Raw genomic sequence first — 23,081 nt, forward strand, 5'->3', positions numbered from 1 at the left:
CCCCCCCAAAAAAAAAAAAAACGGGCAAATTAAGTCCTTGTAGTGATTGCTGTGAGGTGCCTAAATGCTGCAACATCCAGGAGAGAAAAAGATGGCAAAAGTTCCTGTTCAGTCTTCGTTTAATGTTGTTTGACTTTCATCTCACGTCTTCTTGTTTGGACTTCAGCTGACATCATGTATTTATCTGTCAAGAGTTTACCAATAGGGTTCCAAATAGATTTCTCTATCTTTTTTTACACCACTTGTATACCTAAATCGAGTTCGCTTGGCAACAATATGTTTCTGAGGTGCATTTTTATCAACTCAAGCGAGAAAATAAGATTTATGAGTAGTTCTATTCGTTGGAGTTTAAAAAAAAAAAAGTGTACATTTCCTCTTCGATGTGTTGGATTAACAAGTTATGCAAGCATGAACTAAAAGTGCAGCAGTTTTGTTTTTTTACATGGAGCATCTTTGTTTTGTTTTTTCTTCTTATAGAAATTAAAGAAACATCTCCAGAGTAGTCTAATGTTAATGATTGGAAACGGTTAAACTTGAAGTGCACTCAGTTGCTGAGCAGAATCCATATAATTAACCCTGATCATTAAGTAACATGGACTCAGATGAGAATGTCACTGAGCAGCTTTGGTGCCTGACCCCGAACAAATAACTTTTCCACACCATTTAGATATTCCTTTATTTTTGCAACCATTGCAATTTGCAAGCCATTTTTTTTTTTTCTTAAGAACTTGCCAAGCTTTATCCTAAATGTCAACATTAACAACAGTTTGTTGCCATTGTGATGTGAGATTTGTCACAAACACTTCAACTATGTACAGATAAGGTGATAAGTTCACATGTTCATGGTTCAGGTCCGTGCCGATGGCTGGTGCCATTCAAATGAAAGCGAATTGCAATATGCAAAACATTTCTCAGCGGTGCTTTTGTCACTTTTCTGGCAAAGGATCTAACGGGGATTTCCTGAAGCGTATAAAATGTGAGGAGTTGCCTCTTGTCTCCAGTTGGACGAGTTTGGAAATCTGATGGGCCGATTAATAAAGGTCTGCTTGAGAACGGCGTTGTCAGTTGGCACATTATTGGCTCTTACCTTTTTGGACACCGTCGTTCATTAACGGGCTGTCGACGCGCGCGGAGCCGATCAAACTCCTAAAAGGACACGACAGGAGGAACAAAACCCATGATTGCTAGTGAAGATGTTAAACGTCGCAGACGGGGAATGGAGAGCAGAAGGTTCCTTTTAATCTGCAGCGAGGCGGTTTGCCTCGGTGGCTTCCTCCGTTGCCCCGAACGATATTGTCAGATTAAAGCATTCCTGCCCCCCGCCAGTCTGTTTCCTCTTTGCAGCTGACAGTAACTAAAAGTTTGACAGAAGCGGGGTTGGAGTTGGTTTGTTGGGTGTGTATGTGTGTGTGTGTGGGTCGGGGACTGCAGGGTGTGAGTGGGAGGTGAACTAGAATGCAGCATTAGTTCTGCTTGAGCTGATGTGTTAATTAGCCAGCCGGGCGCATAGATAATTAATGAGAATCATGATTAATGACTGTACAGTATGCATGGCTAAGGCGGAACGCGACTCACTGATAAGGAGGCGGAGGAGGAAGAGGAGGAGGATCGCCGGCTATTCACCCTCCGCTGAGTGCCCGACGGGTGTATATGCGAGCAACATGTTTGCCTTTAAGTGTTTGCACGTGTGGGTTTGTGTATCTTGACTGATTTGTGTGTGTTGCCAGACCTGGCATCGGGTCGGTCTAATAACAGGCTGCAGCAGGTCAGGGGGGCATTTAACACTTCTAAACACACTGGCACCAGTGGCCCACTCACGCCAGATCAGAAGAGATGGAGGTGGTGGTGGTAGGGGCAACGAAGGACATCAGAATTGATCTGTTGTTGTTTAAACATTCTTCCCTGGACTCCCTGTTGAATGCTCGCTTCACACACTTAAGTGGTTTTTGTTTTTTGAATGCAGTCAATCCCAAAAATACCGCTTGCTGAAAAAAATCTGCCAGGGCAGCAAGAAGATTTCAAGCTGTTTCCAATAAAAATCAACTTGTTTCAATTATTTCCCAAACTTGAGTCACTTTTCGTGATTGTATTGCTGCAGTTTTTCTTCAGAGAGGGACCAACTCATGGAAAATTCTTATGAAAATTGATTCCTACTGGAAACTGCTTGAATTTCTGTTTTTTTTTTTTTTTTTTTTTTTTTTTTTATAAACTGCTTTGGCAGATGCTCAGCTTCCAGGACAAAGGAAAGAGATGTTATTTTGTTGAATGAAGAATGCAGGGTTCTTCTTTTAACAACATGTTTAAATACTAAATCAAGACCACAAAAGAAAAAAAAGAGGGGAAAATAAGAATACAGCATGAAGAGTCATTGAAAAACCCAGAAATGGAAAAGTGAAGCATTTGCTGTTGCTTGACAGCTGGTTTCCAACGTGATCAAAAGCTCCTAAAACAAGCAGCTAAATTTAGTTTACCTTGATCGCGCTCAACTCATTCAACTCTGAACACACGTATGAATAAACAGTAACCTGTCATGATTAATACACACACTGGAAGAAGCTGATCAACAACTCAATAAACTGTCCTTGAAGCCGAGTACAGTACATGATCAGTAAGAATAGGAACTGACAGATGTTTAAACAATGAACAATAGGAATGAGTTGCAGATTTTCGAGGAAATTTCCATCCAACAATGCGGATTTCTCCTGGATGCCGTCACTGTGTTGTGGAGAGTGAAGGTTGTCGGGGCAATAGAGCAATTCCCCCACTATGGAGAACAGTTTTTTTAACCCTAAAGATTTCCTTTGAGTAATATTTAATGTGATTTTCCTCTTGAAAGTCCAGTCAGGTGCATTTATTTGATCAAAAAACATTTAAATTACATGTAACCCACACCAGTAGTGCATGATAAAAAAAAATTGTCACCATTAATTTTACTAAAAATATATGAATTTCTGAAGGCTAATCAGATTGTCTTTGAAAATGAAGGCCACATACATACATCTATGGTTAATATATGCTATTAATGCTTGTTATAATAACACAGATTTGATTAAATCCAACATAGTCGTCCCTCTTTCGTGCATTCTCTCCTTCAACATGTAACATTGTATGAATTCACTGACCTTTGTAAGGTTTACTGTTTACTGAGACTCATAGTTTACTCATCATTGCTGTGTAAATGCAATTAGATCAATAGTAATATTTCACAAATCGTGTGCAGGGGGCATTTTCTCTCTTAAGCTCAGAAACTTGGAGAAAAAAAAAAAACATGTTAAAAGTAGAAGGACTTGAAATATTCCACCACACAAGAAGGACCGTATGATTTAATTTCAAAAAATTCTCAGTGAAAATGCTGCTCAGATGACATTCCTCAGGTTTTTTTCTCTCCACTGAGCTTCGAGGCTGAACCGCAGCTCCAGAGAGGAGAGCGTGGCACCAGTCCTGCATTATTAGTATGGATGTTATGATAAATGTGTAGGTGGCGTGCAGAAATAGACACAACAAGAGGCAAACATGCCTCTTCAACCGAACCAAATAACGCCCGGAGTTAATCCGCAATTTGTTTGCCGTGAATACTAACCCGGGCGGTGACATCGCCGCTTGTGGCATGGGGTGGTTTGACCGCTGACCGCATGCACAATCGAGGCTGTGACCTCCCATTGGCGCAACCTGCAACATATGATGCCATCTCACCCAATGAGAGCGGAATGAGCTGTGAGGAGGAGGAGGAGGAGGAGGAGGAGGAGGAGGAGGAGGGATGGGGGAGGTTAGAGGGGTGACATACCACTGCTCGCCCTGTGTGTGTTAATCTGCTTTGTCTGGCTGGATGCACCATCAGCACTCAAGCATGACCCTTAACCTCGCCAACCCCAGAATAAGGGAGGAGGAGGAGGAGGAGGAGGAGGAGGAGGAGGGGTGTTTGGGGCAGCCTCCACCCCCCCCCCCCTACACCGCCATCAACAGGGAATTAAAGACATTTAGATCAATGGCATGTGGAGGCAGAGGAGTGATGGTCGAGAGGGTTTGGCGTCTCCTGGATGGAGGAAGACGATGAAGGGGGGATGGGGGGGGTGTAAAGAACAGCGTGTTCTGCACTTTCTTCTCTCCGTCTCTCTTTCTCTCTCCCTCTTTCCTCTCTCTGATGAGGAGACAAATAGCTATTGTCGTCTTAAGTGATGCTGGAAAAAGCATCTCGCGCTCACGCTCTCCTTTGTCTCGTTGTTTGAGGAGCGATGACAAAGGGCCATTTTCATGCTCGGCGTCTATCTCTCCCTCCACCTCTCTCTCACTTTTAAACCTCTGTCCTCCAGGCTGCCCTCCTCTCTCTCTCTCTCACGCTGAGCCGGCCACCTCTTTAGTCATGCCCCGGGCCTCAGCGCCACGTCCTTGCCTCCCGGCTGTCCATCTCCTCCTCCATCCATCCATCTTTCCCCGGTCGCTTTCCCTCCGCTCGACCCTTTTCACCTGCCGTCGCTCTCGTCACTCCTCGCCATCCTCTTCCTCCTCTCCTCGACACACCTGTAACTCGGCACACAGTCTTTTATCCACTCCCCAACTCACCTCCCCCCCCCCCTTGCTGGCCTGTTTTTCTCACCCCACCCCTCCACCTTGAATGTTTTCACTCCATTTTCCCACTCTTGCACAAACTTACGTAAGTAAAGCACTCTCTGTCTTTCCTCTAATTCTGCGTTTGCTCTCTTTCTCTCTCTCTCTCTCTCTTCCTGTTCTTGCTCTGCGACTCTTCCCCGTATCTGATGTTGCACCTGTTTATGTGCCGGCTGCCTCTCTTCCTCGCCATCTCCCTCTCACTTTCAGCCGCCAATCAACAAGTCCACTAAGGCTTCTCCTCTTGCCAAGAACATAAACATGTACCCAATTTGAACCAGTTGCACTCAATCCAATTCCTCTCTTTGAAGCGCGCAGTGTGTTGCAATCCAGAGATTTGGGTGGCTGGAGAGGGAGATGTTCATGGAGGAGAGATAGGAGGAGGGGAAAAAAAACCCAACTCCTTCGCTTTTTCCTTTTCCGGCTCACTCTTTCCCCTTTTTCTTTGTCAGCCGGCGGTCTCTCTGGAGTTCCCCTGAAACAAAGGGAGGAATAAAACTGTATTTTTAGACCCTTTCATATTTCATTACCATAATGATTTGGGCTTTGTAGAATCTGTTCATTTATATTTGACTCTTGTGTGTGCGCGTGTTTTTATTTGTGTGTATGGGTGTGTGGTGTTTCGTTCTCCTTGCACTGCCGCTCTCCCAGCAAGGGAGCCCAGAGGTTGAAAAGGAGAGCACACATGCGCGCACACGCGCGCGCACTCTGCACTGCAAATCAGTCATACTCATCCCCAGCCGTGCCTCCTGTCTATTTATTCCTCGATTCATCCGATTCTTTATTTATTTTACACGCTGCTTCCTAATGCAAATAGGTTTGTCTGCTCCCTGCCGAACTCTGGGAGCAGCATGGGACCTGGAGTGTGTGTTATGCGAGGGTGTGTGTGTGTGTGTGTGCGCGTGTGTACAAGTAACTGAATCTATGTGCGTGTGGGATGATAGGGGAGAGTTTATATATATATGTGTGTGTGTGTGTGTGTGTGTGTGTTTGTGGGACCCAGTGAGTAATAGAGCCAAAGTCCTTATCTGTCACCAGAGAGCTGCCTGGCTCTCTCTCAGCTGTCAATCATCCAGCCCTAGAGACAAACACTCTGCTTCAAACACTGTGAGAGGCAGAGAGCGAGGGAGGATGAGGGATGGATGAGGTAAAAAAAAAAGAGCGGGGAGAGAGGTGCGGTGGGGAGCAAAGGAGCAAAGAGGAGAAGTGAGGGATGAGGAGAAGACGGGAAGAAGGCGGAGGAGGAGACGGCAGGTGTGGAGGGACGGCAGAGAGGAGTGAAGGACAAAAGGATAGAAGTTTGTGATAAAAGTGAGGAGGGATGAGGAGGAGGAGGTGATATTTCAACACCTCTGTTGTGTGTTTTTTAGGCCCCGCAGGTAAACGGGGGGGGGGGAGGGGGGTTGTGGAACTTTTTTTTTCTAAAGCACTTCACCTGCATGAATTAGACAGGCCCCTTGAAAATACCCGGGCGACTTTTGAAAACGCCACTCTTTAGAAAATAAAGAGGGCGAGAAGTGGTGGGGTGCGCGCAGCGGCGTGCTCAAGCACACGCCCACACACTGCCGTGTGCACTCACGCACGCACACACACACACACACACACACACATTCTGGCAAAGCTATCAGCACTGAAATATTGGCATGACACTCTTCAATATCCTGACGGGAGTGAATAGGATTTTTGATGACCCGGAGGCTTTCGCTTTCAGTTTGTGTGGTATGAGTGTGTGTTCACTATTTGCTCTTGTATTTGTGCATGTGTGTGTGTGTGTGTGTGCGTGTATTTGCAGCAGAGGCAGCTGTCAGCCAGCCCAACCCGGGACCCAGTCTGTCCTACTTTCCGCGGACGTATCCTTCCCTCCCCGGGCCCGCTCAGAGCCTGCATGCGCTCCTGCAGCGGAGGCTAACTTGTTGATTTTACCTCGGGGCTCCAACAACCCCCAGGTCGAGCCGGTACCGCCGCTCCAGCGCGTTCACACCCCCCCTAAGCCCTTAAATCTTCCCTCAGCCTGGAAACGGGGAGGAGGCGTTCGGGTGGGTGAGGAGGGTAGCAGAGCCAAGGATGAGGGTGAATTAAAAAAAAAAGAAAAAGAAAAGAAAGAAAGCAGAGAGGGAGCAGAAGAGGGTTTGAGCCCCAAATCGTTTCAAGATGCGTTCCACTGGAGTCGGAGTAGCTGAGAATCTGGGAGTCGGGTAGCGCCGCTCGGAGCCTGTGGGGAAACCGAATGGGAGCCAGGTTCCCATTTCCAATGGTGGATTAAGCGCTGCTGCAGATACACAGGCCCCCGATGGGACACACACAACAAACACGCATATATATCTTTTCCAGTGCTGGAGAACATTGTAATTCAAACACGATACATGCAGGGTAATTTTTCCACCCATACCCTATTTTGTCAGTTTGACGTGAAACTAAAGTAGAAGAATGAAAAAAAACGAGACTAATGTTTGACCTCCAGAGGTTTTACCCGCTTTTTTTCTTTTTAAAAGAATTGTTTTATTTTGGAAATAGGTAATTGGCTAAAAAGGACAAGATAAAAGTTGCATTGTTTCCCAACTTTCCAGGAAAACTTGGTCTCAGCAGGGAAGCTTGATTTTATTTGAACTCCCAAGTTATATTGGTTCTCTAAGTGAGGTGAGCGAGCCGAAGCCTCCCTAAAAGCTTTTGCTGTGTTTCAGAAAGCCATCGCAGATCCTCCCCGCACCGCTGCTCGACATGCCCCATCATCATAATGAACCTGGGCACTGTAGTTTATTTCCGAGTTAATCTCACATACACAGACCCGCTGCTATAAGCACTCCGCTGGTTCACTGTGTGCACTAATCCACAGCGAATTACAGCCCTTGTGTGAGTGACACTTTTGAAAAATTAAAGTGCGCCAGATGTTTTAGAGAGCGATTTTGATACACTCTATGTGTACGGCTCAAATGGCTTACAATCAAGCATTGCAAGCCTTAGAAAAAAACCGGCATGCTACGAGATGCACTTTTAGATTCGACACAATTTGGCAGCCAGGATCTGCTGGTCTTTCAGATGGACATTTGCATCTCTTCATCTCGACTTTTTTTTCTTTCCTGCTGTCCATACTTTATCTATCCATCTTCAATATCACTTTATCCATCTGTCGCTTTATCGGTCCATCACTGAAATTGACACTTTTGGGTAAATTACAGTAAAAAAATATCAGCCTAGAATGCATAAAAATTGACTTTCAGAAGGACTCCAGCTGCATAATATACGAAATCTACACAGAATAGACATTGTGATATCAATATATTGTACAGCCATATTTAGTGCTATTGACTCATAGTGAGATGTTCCCTTGTTTGACTACAATTCATGCTTTTTATGTCAAAGTAATTGACCAATCATTGGGATGGTGGAGGAGAAAGGGACTGCTCTTCTACCATAGCACTGCTGCTGGTGGGATCTGCAAATACACATGTGATTAAAAAAAAAAAAAAAAAGCAAGTCACAGATGGTGTAGATTAGTGGAAGAGAAAGAGCAGGTTTGGAATAACAAAGCTATTAACATCATCGACACAAGTGTATGTACTTATCTGATATTGTGCAGCCCTACAAAAACCTTATGTTAAGTAGAAAAATCTCTATCTATGAGCTCTTTTTTTTTTTATATTTCAAAAGTTTACTTCTGAGAAAGGCATTGTGGGTTTTGGTGTTTTCATTCAGTTTTCCGTAAATAAAACACCAAACAAGACCTTCAAAGCCCGAAGTGCATAAACCCTCCATGTAAATAAACATGAAACAATTGCTTCCATGTTCTTGTGCTTGAAGAAAAAAAAAAAAAAAATGGATATGACCCAGGAACTCTGCATACTTGGTGGCCCCCGGGGGCCCCCTATGGATTACATGGCTCTCCTGACACTGTGGCCTGACTGGATTTAAGCTGAGTCGCCTTTAGCTAAAGTTTCAGACTTTCTGCGCCCTCGTGGCCCCGGTGGAGGAAAGTCGAAGCCTCACACACCCGAACGGTCCTCGCAGGTCAGGCATCGGGTGGTGGGGGGGAGGGGGGTGAACGCCTACACGCATGAGCGCATGTGTAGGCGCTCGCACACCTTTGGAAATGTAGGTGACCTCCACCGCAGCAGGTCAGGAGCTCACCTCGCTTCTCCACTCCCGGCGGGACGAGTGGTGGACGGTTTCTTTTCGGGCGTGTATGTGTGTGTGTGTGTGTGTGTGTGTGTGTGTGTGTGTGTGTGTGTGTGTGTGTGTGTGTGTGTGAAACAAAGAGAATATGAGGCACTGCACGCATTTATAACCTTCATTTCTCCAGAGCCCCCGGCTGACCTAATTAAATTAGTGAGGAGGTTGAAGTGAATGAGTCGCAGCTCAAAGACTTTTCACACGCCAGGAGTAAACACGAGCTTCTATCTGTGTGTGTGTGTGTGTGTGTGTGAGTGTGTGTGTGGTGGTATATGTCATTGTAAGCTTTATATTTAAACACACTAAAGACCTCACTGGGAGTTATAGGGGCTCTGGAGCTCATGTGTGTGTGTGTGTGTGTGTGTCTCAGGGGTCTCTTTCAGCCTCTGCTCAGGGGTACACATGTGTAGGTGTATCCATTTGTGGACTGTTGGGGCCCACTCAATCTCCTATTGCCTACACACACACACACACACACACACACACACACACACACACACACACACACACACACACACAGAACATGTCAAGGGCCCGCAGTGCTCTATCACCACACACCTCCACTAGACCACCTTAATGGGACCAATCCAGACTGCCGCAAATCATCCGGAGTACATGCTGAAAACAGGAGGGAGGGGGCGGCGGGCATGGGGGGGGGGGGCGGTGTGTGGTGGAAAAGAGATATGGTAGCGTGAAGAAATGCTGGCGGGAGACGTTTTAGGAGTGGAGACAAGAAAGAAGGAAAAAGAAAAAGATGCCTTGTCAATATTTTGAATTCCTGAAGGAAGGAAATCCAGCGTATGAGAAGGGGTTTGAGTGGAGGGGGCAACAATTCAAAACAATGAGATGAAGTGTGGAACCAGTCCATGGAAAAAAATGTTAGCTTTATAGGCCCCCGGGGGACCGTGGACATGTTAAACATCATTACGTATGAATCAAAACATGCTTGACGTCTAATTTTCTCCCATTCTGCCAATGAAAAACACAGATAACCTTGTTAGTTCACTTAAAAACTTGGCTTTGTTTGCTGTTTTTAACTCAAATCATGTAGGTTGAGAAGTTTTAGCCACAGAAGCTGCTTAGAGAAGAATGTGGTTTTGTATGTTTCTGAGGACCAGCGGGGATGTGTTGAGTTTTTGCCTTCTGGAATCAAAAATATGTGTCCTACCAGTTATTCTTTCCTTTAATTGGTACTGTTAGATTGAACTTTAAAAGTGGTGCTAGTGAAGATCATCTAAAGCTTGTGACTTGGTTAGGTTCTGGCAACTTCGTAATTGGAGATTTTAGGTAGATTCAGGATTACGGTCTTGGTTCGAACCACAAAATTCAAAAGTGCTTCTTTTGACTCGAGAAGAAAGACATGGTGTTGTACACAGTCCTCAATGACAAATTGGTATTTGCAGCTTGTGTACTGAATTACGCATTGTGAGATGATTGGCTTTCTGCTACCATGGGGTTGTCTACTTTGGCTTGAGTTAATAAAGACTCATATTTGGGTTTAAATCTTAAGATTTGGCTGAGAAAGGTGCTGGTTTACAATCCTGATGATTCATAAAATATCAATCCAACATAAGTCTAGTACTTACTTTTTTTTAAACATAACAGAGTTTGGTGAACGATGTTCCCTTGAGCTATTGGCTAATTTGGATATCTTCAGGAAAAGACCATTATCTGGGTTTCAATCGTGTTTTTCGAGGTTTAGCCACTAAATGGTTTTGTTAGGTTTTTTTAGTTCAAATAAATGGATTTCATTGCTTTAAAATATTTTCTTTATTTTGTAACCCTTCATACTCTGTCGCTTCATTTCCTTCATTAGTCTAATTATAACTATTCAGGCCAGCCGATGGCGCCACCTGTCCCACAAGTGTGACTAACGGAATGTATAATAACCCTGAATGTTAACGATGGACGTATTTGCGGTTTGTAGAAAGGTTGAACGCCAATTCCTTTATTTATTTTCCCCCTGGAGACCGAGTTGAAAATATCACTGTGGCTTTATGGTTGCTGGTTAGTCGACAAGTTGGGTTTCACAGAGAAACATTAAAACGTTGCCAATGTTAACTGAAAGTGTTAAAATAATACAAAGTATTCAAGGAGGAAAATGGTGCCTTTTCTTTATGGGTTGAGAAAATCTGACTAAAATAAATGGGTTTTTTAACTTGTAAGATCAGGTCCCGCTGAGATTTCACAGAAACATGCATATGTGTAAAAAAAAAAAAAAAAAGATTATGTATGTAACGAGGTTTAAAGAACATCTGGGAAAAAAGTATTGTGGTAAAGCACTTAGTTGAAACACAAAAAAAGAAAGTATGTCCCTAAAATACCTCAAGGGTAACAAATAATGGAACATGTAGTTATTATTTTTCAGTCACATTTTTCTCGGTTAATAATTACGCGACGATGTTTTCCATTATACCGATTTTGTTCTGCTGAAATGCTTCAAAAGCAAAAGGGAAATCTGGGAAAGTCTGCAGATGAGTGAGTTGATGTGTGGTTGGCTGGAGAGAGAGGGAAAGAAAGACGACGATGGGGAAAGGTATAGAGGTGGTGGTGGTGGTGGTGGTGGTGGTGGGGGCTCGCTCAGACACGAGAGACCGAACGCGGTGCAGTTTCTTGAACTCTTGTCGAGCGACGCGTTCGCAGGAGTCAAAAGAAGCTGCGAACAAAAAAAAAGTTCTGAGCTGGAGATGCAGGAGCAGAAACATGAAGAAGAAAAAAAAAAAGAAAAGAAGAAAATATCAGGAACAAGGATGCAAATGAGGAAGAAGAAGAGAGGTTGATGTTTGCTTGAGAAAAGTTTCTGTTGACCTGAATACAGCTGCGTTGTTCGGATTTGTTCAAAGGAAAGGCGCAGAGTCTTTCCACCGCGTTCGGCAGTTAGTTCTAGTTTCTCTTCGGGATGCAGCCACAAGTTTTCAACTTAATGCGATACGCTCATCTGCTGCATTGTGTCCTATGGAAGGTATTGAGCGCAGCGGGAGCGTCGCAGCAAGGGAGATGAAGGGTGTGCGTTGATGGGAGAGACAAACACATTGTGTGCCTCCGCGTGTGTGTGTGTGTGTGTGTGCGTGCTCTTTCCAAATGCCAAGGCATCCAGCGTGCCTCCATCCCGCGTCTGGCTGCTTATCCGGGGTGTGATGTGTACGGGATGTGACACCGACGCCGCAGTGTTCTGGACCACCTCCGGACAAGACGATGAGAAAGTGTGTCTGTGTGTTTTTGTTTGTGTGTGTGTGTGTGTGTGTGTGTGTGTGTGTGTGTGTGTGTGTGTGTGTGTGTGTGTGTGTGTGTGTGTGTGTGTGTGTGTGTGTGTGTGTGTGTGTGTGTGTGTGTGTGTGTGTGTGTGTGTGTGTGTGTGTGTGTGTGTGTGTGTGATGACAAGGTTACCTTCAAACTCCCATGATGCCAACTAACTATTCTGCATCCCTTCCTGCTCGCTGCTCTCGCCGTCCCCCTGAAGCTTGATCAGCATCGCTTTATCTCTCTTTTTTCCTCTTCTTCTCCCATCCCTCGCTCCTTCTCCGAGGCGCAGACTCCCCCCCCCCCCCCCACCACCATATGGAAACTATTACAGCCATTGTCGTTTCTCACCACCAAACATTCCTGGGGGCTTTACAGCGTTCACTGACTTTACATCAACCTTGTGCTCCTTCTCTCCTTGTTCGCGCCGCTCCTCGCCGTCGCTTCATCTCTTGATCCGCCCCCTCCTCTCCGTCGCCTTCAAAGCCAAGGGTTTAGATGTTTTGCAAAAATTTCAAATCTGGACTTTCAAAAGCGATTTATCTGGAATTTAGAGAATTTTAACACCTGGGTTAAAGGATATTCTTAAGACATACATTTGTGTGCATTTTAAAGACTAAAAACACATCGATACTGCAGAAAATATGTATTTTCTTTTTTAAATCAGAAAATAGACACACTTTGTAATCGTTAGTTTTAAAACCCAAGTAAAGGCTGGACTTGGCCGTTTATGGTTTACATGCCACATAAAGGGTTAAAGTCGGGGTTAACGTGGCGAGGATTTGACCCAGTAGTTGTAGACTGGACATATTGAGACCGACAATGTTCTTTGCTTCAGGTTGTAAAAGCAAATGCAAAGACAATCAAACCGTTTTTAACAGTTAAAATGTCACATTTGTGCTTGCTGAGCTGACCTGCTCACTTTAACCTAACACTGTAGACATCTAAAAACTTTTAAAGTTTAAAATTAAAGCCTATTATTGCACTATTTTTCCAGTCTGGCCAGATCGAGATGACATTTGACTACATGTGGTCCTTAAGCTAAAAGGTTTTTAAAACATTTTAGGTGTAGTTCCAAAGTGTTAAGATTTCCTCGGGTGTCTTCTTTTATGTACAGGACAATCAAACCAGTTCAAAATCCCCCCTAATGATTACTAGATGCCACATCTTGGAATATTGTGGAATATTTTTATCATATCACTAAATCTTGATATTCCTCATTTTACATATATCTGTATGATTTCACTAACATTCAGTTTGACTAGATTTAGTAAGTTAACAAACTGCAGGAAGCTGGTTGGAGAAAGGTTTGTACGGTCTGAAACACCGTCGGGATGGAGGAGTGGAAGAGGAAAAGCTCGTTTTGCACTGTAGAGGAAAGTTAATCATTAAAAAAAATACACTTTCTGTTGACATCCACTAAACCAACGGCAGAAAAAGTTCTTGAACGGCAACCTTAACTTCCCCTCTCCCGCTCCTCTCCGAACCCACATCCGCTCCACCCTTCCATCCATAATGGAGACGTTCAGACGGACAGTATCTGGGCCATGCCTTCGAGAGAGATTCAAACTCTCATCAATTTACATTATCAACCCCCCTCATCCCTCCCCTGTCTGCCTCTTTCTGCTACAAATGTGTTTCCATCTCTCTCCAGCTCTGTACACACAGTCAAAGACCACTTTCTGCAGCTCTTCTCCAGGGTATATGGTTCTTTAATGAAGACAGTAATAATGATTATGGATATTTTAAAACCATCTGTCTCCCCTGTGTGCCGATGGAAGCCGGAGTTGGCGTCTTGCACGCGGAAGGTCCTGCAAGACGCCGCAGACTTTTCAAATAACTAAATCTAAATCATTGATTATTACTTCTTACAGCAGTTTAAGATGACAAATAATGTGTCAGAGGTATGGGAATTGGATAATTCGCTTTTCCTGAGAAGCCACAGCGAGAAACCGGGGGATTTACTTTTGAGTTAACGCTTTTGGATTGATGAATGGCGAACGCACGCACACATGAAAATGGGCAAATATATTAAGTCAGTAATGCATCACGGCGTGACCTCACACACCGCCGCGGCTGCACGTGATAATGGCTTTTTTTTTTTTAAGCAAGGCCTCGAGTTCAAGAAAAGAGTGTGTGTGTGTGGGGGGGTGGTCTTCAAGTAGCTTGTACCCTCACTGAAAAGCCGCTTTCAGTAACGCAGCCGATCAAAGATGAGGTCAAGATAAAAAGAGCACAATATGAGTGAAAAATTTTCTAAGCTCCTGATTCTCTCATTGTAAAACCCATCAGACGGAGCGGCGGGAGGAAAAAAAAAAAAAAAAAGATGGAGGTGAGACTCGCCGAGAGCGCGGCGGGTCAGCTTGATGGAGCTGCCGTTTCTGCGAATGCCGTGTCGAAGACAGATTGCACCGTCATGTTTTATATACTCCTGAGCATGTGTTTCGCATTAGATGTTGTTGGTGTTCCCGCAGCATGTATATAGGGGCGCTGATTGCTCCAGCAGAAGAGTGGAAAACGATAGCTGCAGCAGCCCCTTCTACGCGTTGGTGCGTAGCAAAGAAAAAAAAAAAAAATCACAGCAAGTGATTTAATCCAGCGCCGAGGCTTGAAATAATATTTTCCTTCAAGTAGGTAAAACAGTCTGTCAGTGGAGTGAGATAATTTTACATTTCCAAATCTTTTGAATCATTTTATTCATAACCAAGGAGCCGCGCCCCCCCCCATCCCCCCCATCCCTACCTCCCGTCTTTCGAGACTTTCCCACTTGTTTGATGGGGGATTCATTTAAAAGCGCGTTGGAAGGAAATTAATTAGAATTGGTTGAAAGTTTCAATCTCGCTTCATTGGGATTGAGGTTTTTTTTTTTTCTCTCTCCAAGATTCCATGTGGGCTCCAGTGACACGTTCAGAAATGGAGGTTTTCCGGCCGGTCTGCGTGTGTTTGCTCATTGTGGCGTTCTTTGGAAAGCACCTCTCAGCCAAATGAGACCCAGCGGGTTTGCTTCAGACTACTAGATGGCCTGCAGGTGTTGCAGCTCCGTCCTCCTATGGCGTGCGTGTACCTCCCTCCGTGGCCGATCGGTTTTACCGCTGTTGTACCCATACGCGCAACCCCACCCCCCACCCCACCCCACCCGCCGTGCGTCTGACAGCATGTGTACATTAAAGGCCCGGGCGGAGGCGTGTTGGTGGGGTCTGATCAGAGAGCCCCTGTATGTGTGTGTGTGTGTGTGTGTGTGTGATTACACTGTGTATACCATGAGATTAGTGCAGACAGCTTTATGCGCGAGGCCCGTCATAAATCTCCCCCGCCGCAGAACCGAACACCGCCGCCGTTTATTATTCTCTTAATAGATCGGTCCTCTGCTGTCTTTCCCACTCACACCGGGTTGCAGTTAGCTCAAGGACGAAGCACCTCCCTCCCTCCTCCTCCTCCTCCTCCTCTGAGGACGGAGAAGGTCAAAGTTGAGGAGAGTTTCGAGTAAATCCTCCACGCCGATTTTCATTTTTAGTTTATTTTGTGCTCGCTGCCAAGTCCACTGTCCTTTTTTCCTTCATTTTTCTTCCCCTTTTTGTTTGCGCTTGACGTTATTTTTCCCACTTTCTCTCTCTTTCTCTCCGTCCTGATGTGTTTCGATTCAGTGCTTCATCACGTCGACTATGCTATGGTTTCAGAGTTTCCTCTCACAGATTCGCGCCCCCCCCCCTCCCTCTCCCTCTCCTCCCTCCCTCGCTGCTCCTCTTTATATTCTCATGTTCACACAGACATACATTTGCACCCACCCCTTGTCTCCCTTGTCTCCCTGCTCCCCCCCGCCCCCCCGCCTGCTGCACCTGTGTGCCCGGCTTTGGTCTGGACATGGCTCGGGTTGCCGCTGTGGAATCTGGGAAATGTCGGGGCTGTCCGATCTGCCGCCCCGGAGCAGGTACGACGGCAGACGTGCATGCAGATGGACGGGGGTGTGTGGGGGGGGTGGGGGGGGGGACGCACACGTGAACAAGCTCCAACATTGAAGGGTTGACACAAAGAGAAATGATGAAAGAAAGTCGTCTGAATGTCGGTTGAGGAGGACCTTAAAGGAAGAGTGGCGTGGGGAAGTAGGGTGGAGGCTGGGAGGCAGGAGGTGTGAGAGGTCCGGGGAAGAGGGGAGGGGGGGGGGGGGGGGGGGTCACGCAGACTGACACTTGAGTCTTCGGGGGTCGCGGCGGGGCGACGCTTGGGTTGAGAAAATGATGTTTCTCCGCTCATAAAAGAGCTCCAGAGAAGAAAAGACGGTGGGGGGGAACTCGCTCCCCTCCCCGCCAGTGTCACCTCTGGCCTCCTTCAACCCTTCCACGCCATGTTTCAAAGTGTGGCCACATGAATGGCCCTATTGTTAACGGCTGAGAAAAAGAGATGGCTGCAGAAAGAGAGAGAGGGAGAGTGGACAGACAGAGAGAGAGAGAGAGAGAGAGAGAGATGAGAGAGTGAGAGTGAGCGAGGATTAGAAGAAAAACACGTAGAGACACTCAGGGATGTGACGAGAGAGCGTCTCTCTGGGAGCCAATTGTGGCCAGAAAAAGACGAGTAAAGGGAAATTGTAATGCTGCGCTGGGCCGCGGCTGAATAGGATGATTTATTTAGATGTGGTCTCAGATGAACTCTATAAAGTTGTTTATAAGTTCACCTCACTTCACTCCCCACCCCCCCCCCCATTCCCTCATTCCCATCCGCTACTCCCCTCTGACCATCCCGGAGGGATTCGCCACGGCTCACAAAATACGTCCCGTTAAGAGTGCGTAAGCGATCCTGAGTTACTGCGGTTGTGTTTGAGTGGTTTGTTGACACTGAAGACCTCGTGCAAAGGAGGAGGAAAGTGTGAATTTGGAGATAAATACATAACGCTTTAGTCGAGCTCCGCGGCGCCATGAGATCGGGACAAGGTCGCCCCACCTTGTCCCGTTTACGGTGCACACGATCATCCTCTCACACACACACCGGGTTAACCCGGGTTAACTCGGCAAATCTGACACCCTGAACATGGAGCCTATGAGAAAATTGAGTTCTGTTGCGAGATCGGCGCTGGAATCCACTAGATATCACTCTTTTTATTTGCTTTTTCTCTCAGTCGGCCCCCCGTTAGATATTATGATCTCTCCATCTGTGTGTGATGTTTCGTTTTTGTCTCTGTGTTTTCCTTTTCTGCTTGTTCACCACGTCTTTGTTGTTGCCACATACCTTGCCTAATTTTTTTTTTCCACGTCCCTCTCTTTCTCACTTCACTGATTCCTCTGTATTTCTTTCCTGTCTTTCTTTTCAAGCACTGCACCTGCCCAGTGGCATTTTACCTCTCATACCATCCTCTCTCTCTCTCTCTCTCTCTCGTTTCCGTGCATGCATTTGTGTGTGTGTGTGTGTGTTTTCCTTGCCATTCTGCATTGCAGCTCGGCTCTGACTCAAGGTACCATCAGATACCACTCACAAAATGCGTCATGCAGGAAGCAAAAGGTGCTTGTTTTTTTTTTTTTTAAGTGTGTGTGTGTGTGTGTGTGTCGGTGGGCTTCAGCATTCCTGTTTAGGGAAAAGTAAACCTGTGTGTTAGGATGTGGGTGGATGTGCTCGGGCAAACATTTTGTGTTTAGCAGAAGGGCATTTGTATGGGCCTGTGTGAGTGTGTTGAATAGATTTTGTCTGTTTAGGCTCTGCTGCGGAGCCCTCAGGAGCCACCGGCGTGTTTACAGTTCGTACTCTATAAATGCTGCGAGTGCTCGCCAGTCTGAAGCCGCCAGGAAGGTGAAATATGTGTGTGTGTGTGTGTGTGTGTGTGTGTACGTGTTGAGTGAAGCTGAGTGCCTGCCTCTCCACTCTAAGTATTGCCTGATAACCCCGAGTGACCCGGGTAATGAGAAGTGGAACAGTGGCTTCCCAGCAGGCCTCTGGGCCCGCCTGGGCTCCAGCTCCGGCTGCACTCTCTCAAGTTCCCCCTCCAGTGCACGCCGCCAGCCAAAACCCGCCAACAGATAACGCTTGCGTCTCAATTTATAGCAGGTGTAAGGCGCTAAGACGGAAGATGTAGCCTGCGAGTCTGCCGGGTAGAGGAGGAAGCGGCCGGAGAGTTGAATTCCAACAGAAAAACTCTCCCCTCCCAATGGGGCTGGAGGTTTTCTCCTCGGGGGACTTCCATAGCGCAGTGTTGCAATTCCAGAACTTTGCAGAATGTTTTATCTTATCTGAAATGTCTGCATGGGGCCATGGGCCTTATCAGGAGTCCTCATATAGGGGAGGCTGTAGCTCCAGTGGTAGTGGCTGGTGTCATGTGATGTTTGTGGTTTGATCACCAGCGCTTCGAGTCGACGTGCTTTCATGTCCAAGACACAGAAACCAAAAATCTGATGGAAGGCGAGCACTTTTATATATGACTGGATGAACGAGTAAGTGTTGGCAACAATTTTTGAGTGGTACTATCCAAAGAGGACATCATGGACCTTTTGAAACAATCGCCTCCACTAATGAATACTTGTAAAGGATTTCTTGTCCTTGATAGAAAATACAACGGGAAACATTTGGTAATAACACAGTCCATGCTGTTGGTGTTGTTTGTTGTTTCTGTCCTGGTCCTTTAGAACCATTTCCTTGTATGTTTCAGCCGTTTCCTCTGTTATTGAATATATCATTACTGAACTGAGCTCGATTACAAACCATTCGTCTGAACATTGGACGATACGTCAACACTTAAGAGAGTAGATCTTAAAGACCGGGGCCCCATTGACACAACAGTGTTTTCAAGTGAAAATGCACACACACACACACACACACACACACACACACACACACACACACACACACACACACACACACACACACACACACACACACACACACACACACACACACACACACACACACACACACACACACACACACACACACACACACACACACACACACACACACACACACACACACAAAAAACGCCAACTGATGGCCTGGCATGCTAACTACATTGTTTTCAGCATTTCTGTTGTTTCTGCATAAATGGACATTGTTGTCAAAACGTTGGCGCATAAACACAAAACTTTTCGAAAACAAAAATGCAAAAACTATGCATTTTGACTTGACATGTCATGTAAATGGAGCTTTCTGCTTTGTTATGTTGGTATTTGCATACATTTTACAGTATATGATTCCAAGCAATAAATGATAAAAAATGGTTCATATCTTATTAGTCTGCTCTGAGTTTGCCCATTAATATTACCTTTAAGATGTTTGATAGTATTGCGTAAGCACGGCCTTGGGGGGACGCGAGCACAGCTGCTGACATGTTTCATGAAAGCCCGTGCGTGGAAAAGTTGTTCTTGGACTTGACAGGTACGACAAGAAAGAAAAACCCGGTGCCAAATAATTCATGTGCGAACTAGAGGGCGAGCGAGATTCTTCCAGCTTAATGGTAGAACCAGGAAACCTTGTGTCGTTTGAGTTAGAAAGAAGTAAAAACACACCAAAGAAAACAATGCATTTGTATTTTTAGGGATACTCTTAACTGATTGTACTTCTTACTTGACAAAACCTGCTGCTTTTAAAAGCTGGTGTCGTCTGGGAGGATAACAAGTCGTCAAGGTTGTCTCAGCTGCACCGTGGCGGTGGAACCGCGAATGCGTGGGAGGTCTAATAAAGACACTGCTGAGTTTTATTGTGAGAGGATGCAGTTTCTTTTTTTTTTTTAAGGTTAACATGCACTAGATATTTAATGTGTATATCTGTAGGGTCTGATGCTTTACTTTTAAGCGAGGGCTTCAAAATCTGTCTTCAGCAAACTGTGTGAATGAGCTGTATGAACTTACTGGAGCGTCGGCTTAATCTGTACTGCTAAAACAAATGGGAAAACATTATCACCGCAAAAAACAATGACATTGGCTTATTTTCAGTATTACCTCATATTGTTACTCATTAATTGGCATTATCTTTGGTTGGCTTCCAAAGCAGAGCATAAAGGAAAAGCTATAATCACAACTCATTTAAGCTACCAAAGGGTAAGCTTTTTTTTTTTTTTTTTTAAATTGAACAAATGGAAGTGTCACTTGTTGCTTATGTGACAGTTTCAGAATTTATTTTGGCCGTTTTTTTTTTTTTTTGACATTACTATTACGTAACATTTGCTTTGTGATCCTGCATTGTTTATTTTTCATGCTCAAACGGTTGTCTGACAGCAGAACAGAGAGAATAATTAAGCAGGTTTTAGCGATGCACTCCCGAGAGTTTATGCGGATCTGTTGGAAGTGCAGACGGCGTCTGAGTCAGAGGTAACGGAGAATGAGCTCCTTAACATTACAGGCATTCTGCTTCTTCCTCCCACTTCCACATCAAAGTGTCACTTAAGATTCAGCCAGAATGGTAACCGACGGAGGAAATAAATCCAGCGAGATCTCCTTCCTCCGTTAAAACTTTTACCGCGATAAACACTTCCCCTCACCCTGTCAGCGGTGACATTTATTTTAACCTGAGATAAAGGCGCAACGGGTGCCCCCCCCCCACCCCCCGTTAGCCAAGCATGCTTGCGTGGTGCGCTAAAGTCATCCCGGGCCTCGGGAGCGAAGTTGATAACTCATAGTATTTGGCCTCATCAGCAAGAGTTGGCTGTGTGCTGTAAGGAGGCGGGGATGACGGAGTCTGACTCATTTTGTCTACTTTGTGTCCCTCAACTGCTGCGTTTCACCTCCTCTGCACCGCGAAGGTCTCCGGAAGCCGCCGCCGAGTTCCTCGTGTGGGCAGAATTAATTTCAATTTCTCCTGCGGAATAATTCCTCGGCGTTTACCCGAGGAAAACCCGTTTAACCACATCGTGGCCTTCCTACATCAAAGTGTCGTCGTAGTAGTAGACCATACCCAAGCGCGCTTCTGTTAAATGTAGTCATCCGGTTGGATTAGAATCATTTCAGGTTCCCTGCAGATGACAGGTGTCAGATTGTTAGCGAGGCTATAAACAAACACATTCCTCATAGCAATGATGGACCCACATCAAGACAGCTAATTAGCAAACTAATTAACTGTACATACCTGAGATTTGGCACCGGCAGCTTTGTTTTGTTGATCCGCTGCGATAGTATTGCGCCTGTTTTCTTCCTCCACGGACATGCCTCAGTTCTCACTTCCAAATATACGAGCGAGAGATAAAAAAAGAAAAAAAAATAAGAAAGAAAAAAGGAAAAATGAGCTCAATGAGAAAATGCGAATTGAGAAGAAAAAAGTTCAGAAGAAAGAAGTTGCAGATGTTTTTTTTTTTCTAGTGGTTTGATGTTAACAGGATTTGAGCTTCACTTCGCCTGTGTGCGTTCATTTACGTATAACACGTGAAAGTTGTTTACTGTATGTCCACAACCACTACCATACAAACATTCAGGCTAATTGCATCAGAACCAGAAGTTCTTTTTTTAAATAGCTGCAAAAAAACCCCATATGAAATATATGGATTTGTCCAAGATATTTGTTTTCTTAGACAGTATACCAATACGCTCTTGAATAAAACTAATAGCTCGCACAGTACAAGTCCCTCTCTGTCCCCTGGGGTTCTGTGTTCACCAAGAGGAGGCATGAGAGGTTCAGTGACTGGAAGTGATAAAATGTGACACGAGCTACAAGATGAGATCACACAGAGTTGCCTAAATGTGTGTGATTCGGCCCAAGAGATCACGCAATGATGGGAGTCGTTTTGAGGAATTTATACTGTTTTTCCCATTTTTTTCCCCAGATTCAGAGGCTCGTAAATTGCTCGTATGTGCTTGGTTAAGTCTGAAGTTACGCAAACGGCTATATTAGTGCTATCTTGGCTCATCCGTTGGGATTAAATGCCATAATCATGACCCTGATAGGCATCCAGGAATTAAACCGAAGAGGGTTTTATTTCCAAACTCTGTCAGATAGGAAGCCAAGAGACTTAAACTTAAAAAAAATACTAATCTACACTAATGTACTCCTTTGGATTACTTATTGGACCTCAAGGAATCTATGTGAAGCTTTCTGAACATGATACACATCTGTTCCTCAGCTGTAAAAAGTCCATACATGTGATTTTTTTTTTTTCCTCCCAGCATTGGGCTGCAGTAAGAAAGAGTGGGTGTTTGGTCAGAAAACAGGTTAAATATTAAAGTTGCCATTGGATTCTGTTTTCACGAGGCTTTTTTTTTTTTTTTGGGCGCCCCGCTTCCTTATTTATTGAGTGTAGATTTACCTTGCAGGCTGTGGTTGAGTAGCCCCAGCTCGGCCTCGGCTCGGGTGGTATAGTGCGACGTCCTCCAGCTGCAGAGATTGGCTTTTCAATCATCGGGTGACCACGTTCATGCGCCAAAGTGCCCTGAACTCTGCTGCCAGTGGAGGGCGAGCAACTTTTACAGCGGGTGCGAAGTGACTCCAGCTCAGTCGATCAACTTTCTGACGATTGAAAGAGTAAATGAAGGTTCAAACTAGGAAGACCCAGCAATGCTTTGGGTGGTAAGAGCAGCCAACCAGGTGCAAGCAGGCAGTTGGTTAGGGTAAGGGTTAGTGTCACTTCGCTTCAAATATACTATTATCTGGAGCTGTAAAATGTATTTAACATATAAAATGAAGACCACAAAGCCCATTAAGGTGTATGGAGTTTCATTGTTGTAGCATTTGTGGTCATTGTTAGTTTTTTGCCTGTTCAAATTTGCAATGGATGCAGCCATTTTAGCTATTTGCCTTGTACTATAATTGTTTTGATTTTGTTTTGAAATTGATTTGTTGTGCCATGTTTAAGTCCTTTTTTCGCTGGAGAATTTTCTGTGAGGCTATAAAGACCCACACGTTGTAGAGTTCTGCACTGATGGTAAGAGGATGGCGTTTGCTCCTCCGTCCATTTACTGACCAATTGTCAACTCCTTTCTGTCAATAGGCACTATCCACATCAAGTGCATGTTTTAGTCTGAAATCAGTCCTTTTAAAGCCGATGGAGCTGCTCCTTCTTCTCTCTTGTCTCTGCATATATTTCACGACTTTGTATATTGAGTCTCGAAGGCGCAGTATACTGATCACTCAAAAACATCTCTGAATGAATTCCTTCAGGGTCTTTTAGA

At 45.1% G+C, this 23,081-nt stretch overlaps 1 protein-coding gene across 1 annotated transcript in view; it reads left to right on the plus strand.

The window, feature by feature from the left end:
* Positions 1-23,081, plus strand: part of efnb3b (ephrin-B3b) — a 95,186-nt gene that overhangs the window by 23,433 nt on the left and 48,672 nt on the right. The gene's annotated exons all lie outside the window — the stretch shown is intronic.

Source organism: Blennius ocellaris (genome assembly GCF_963422515.1).
Source record: "Blennius ocellaris genome assembly, chromosome: 23".
Lineage (NCBI taxonomy): Eukaryota > Metazoa > Chordata > Actinopteri > Blenniiformes > Blenniidae > Blennius > Blennius ocellaris.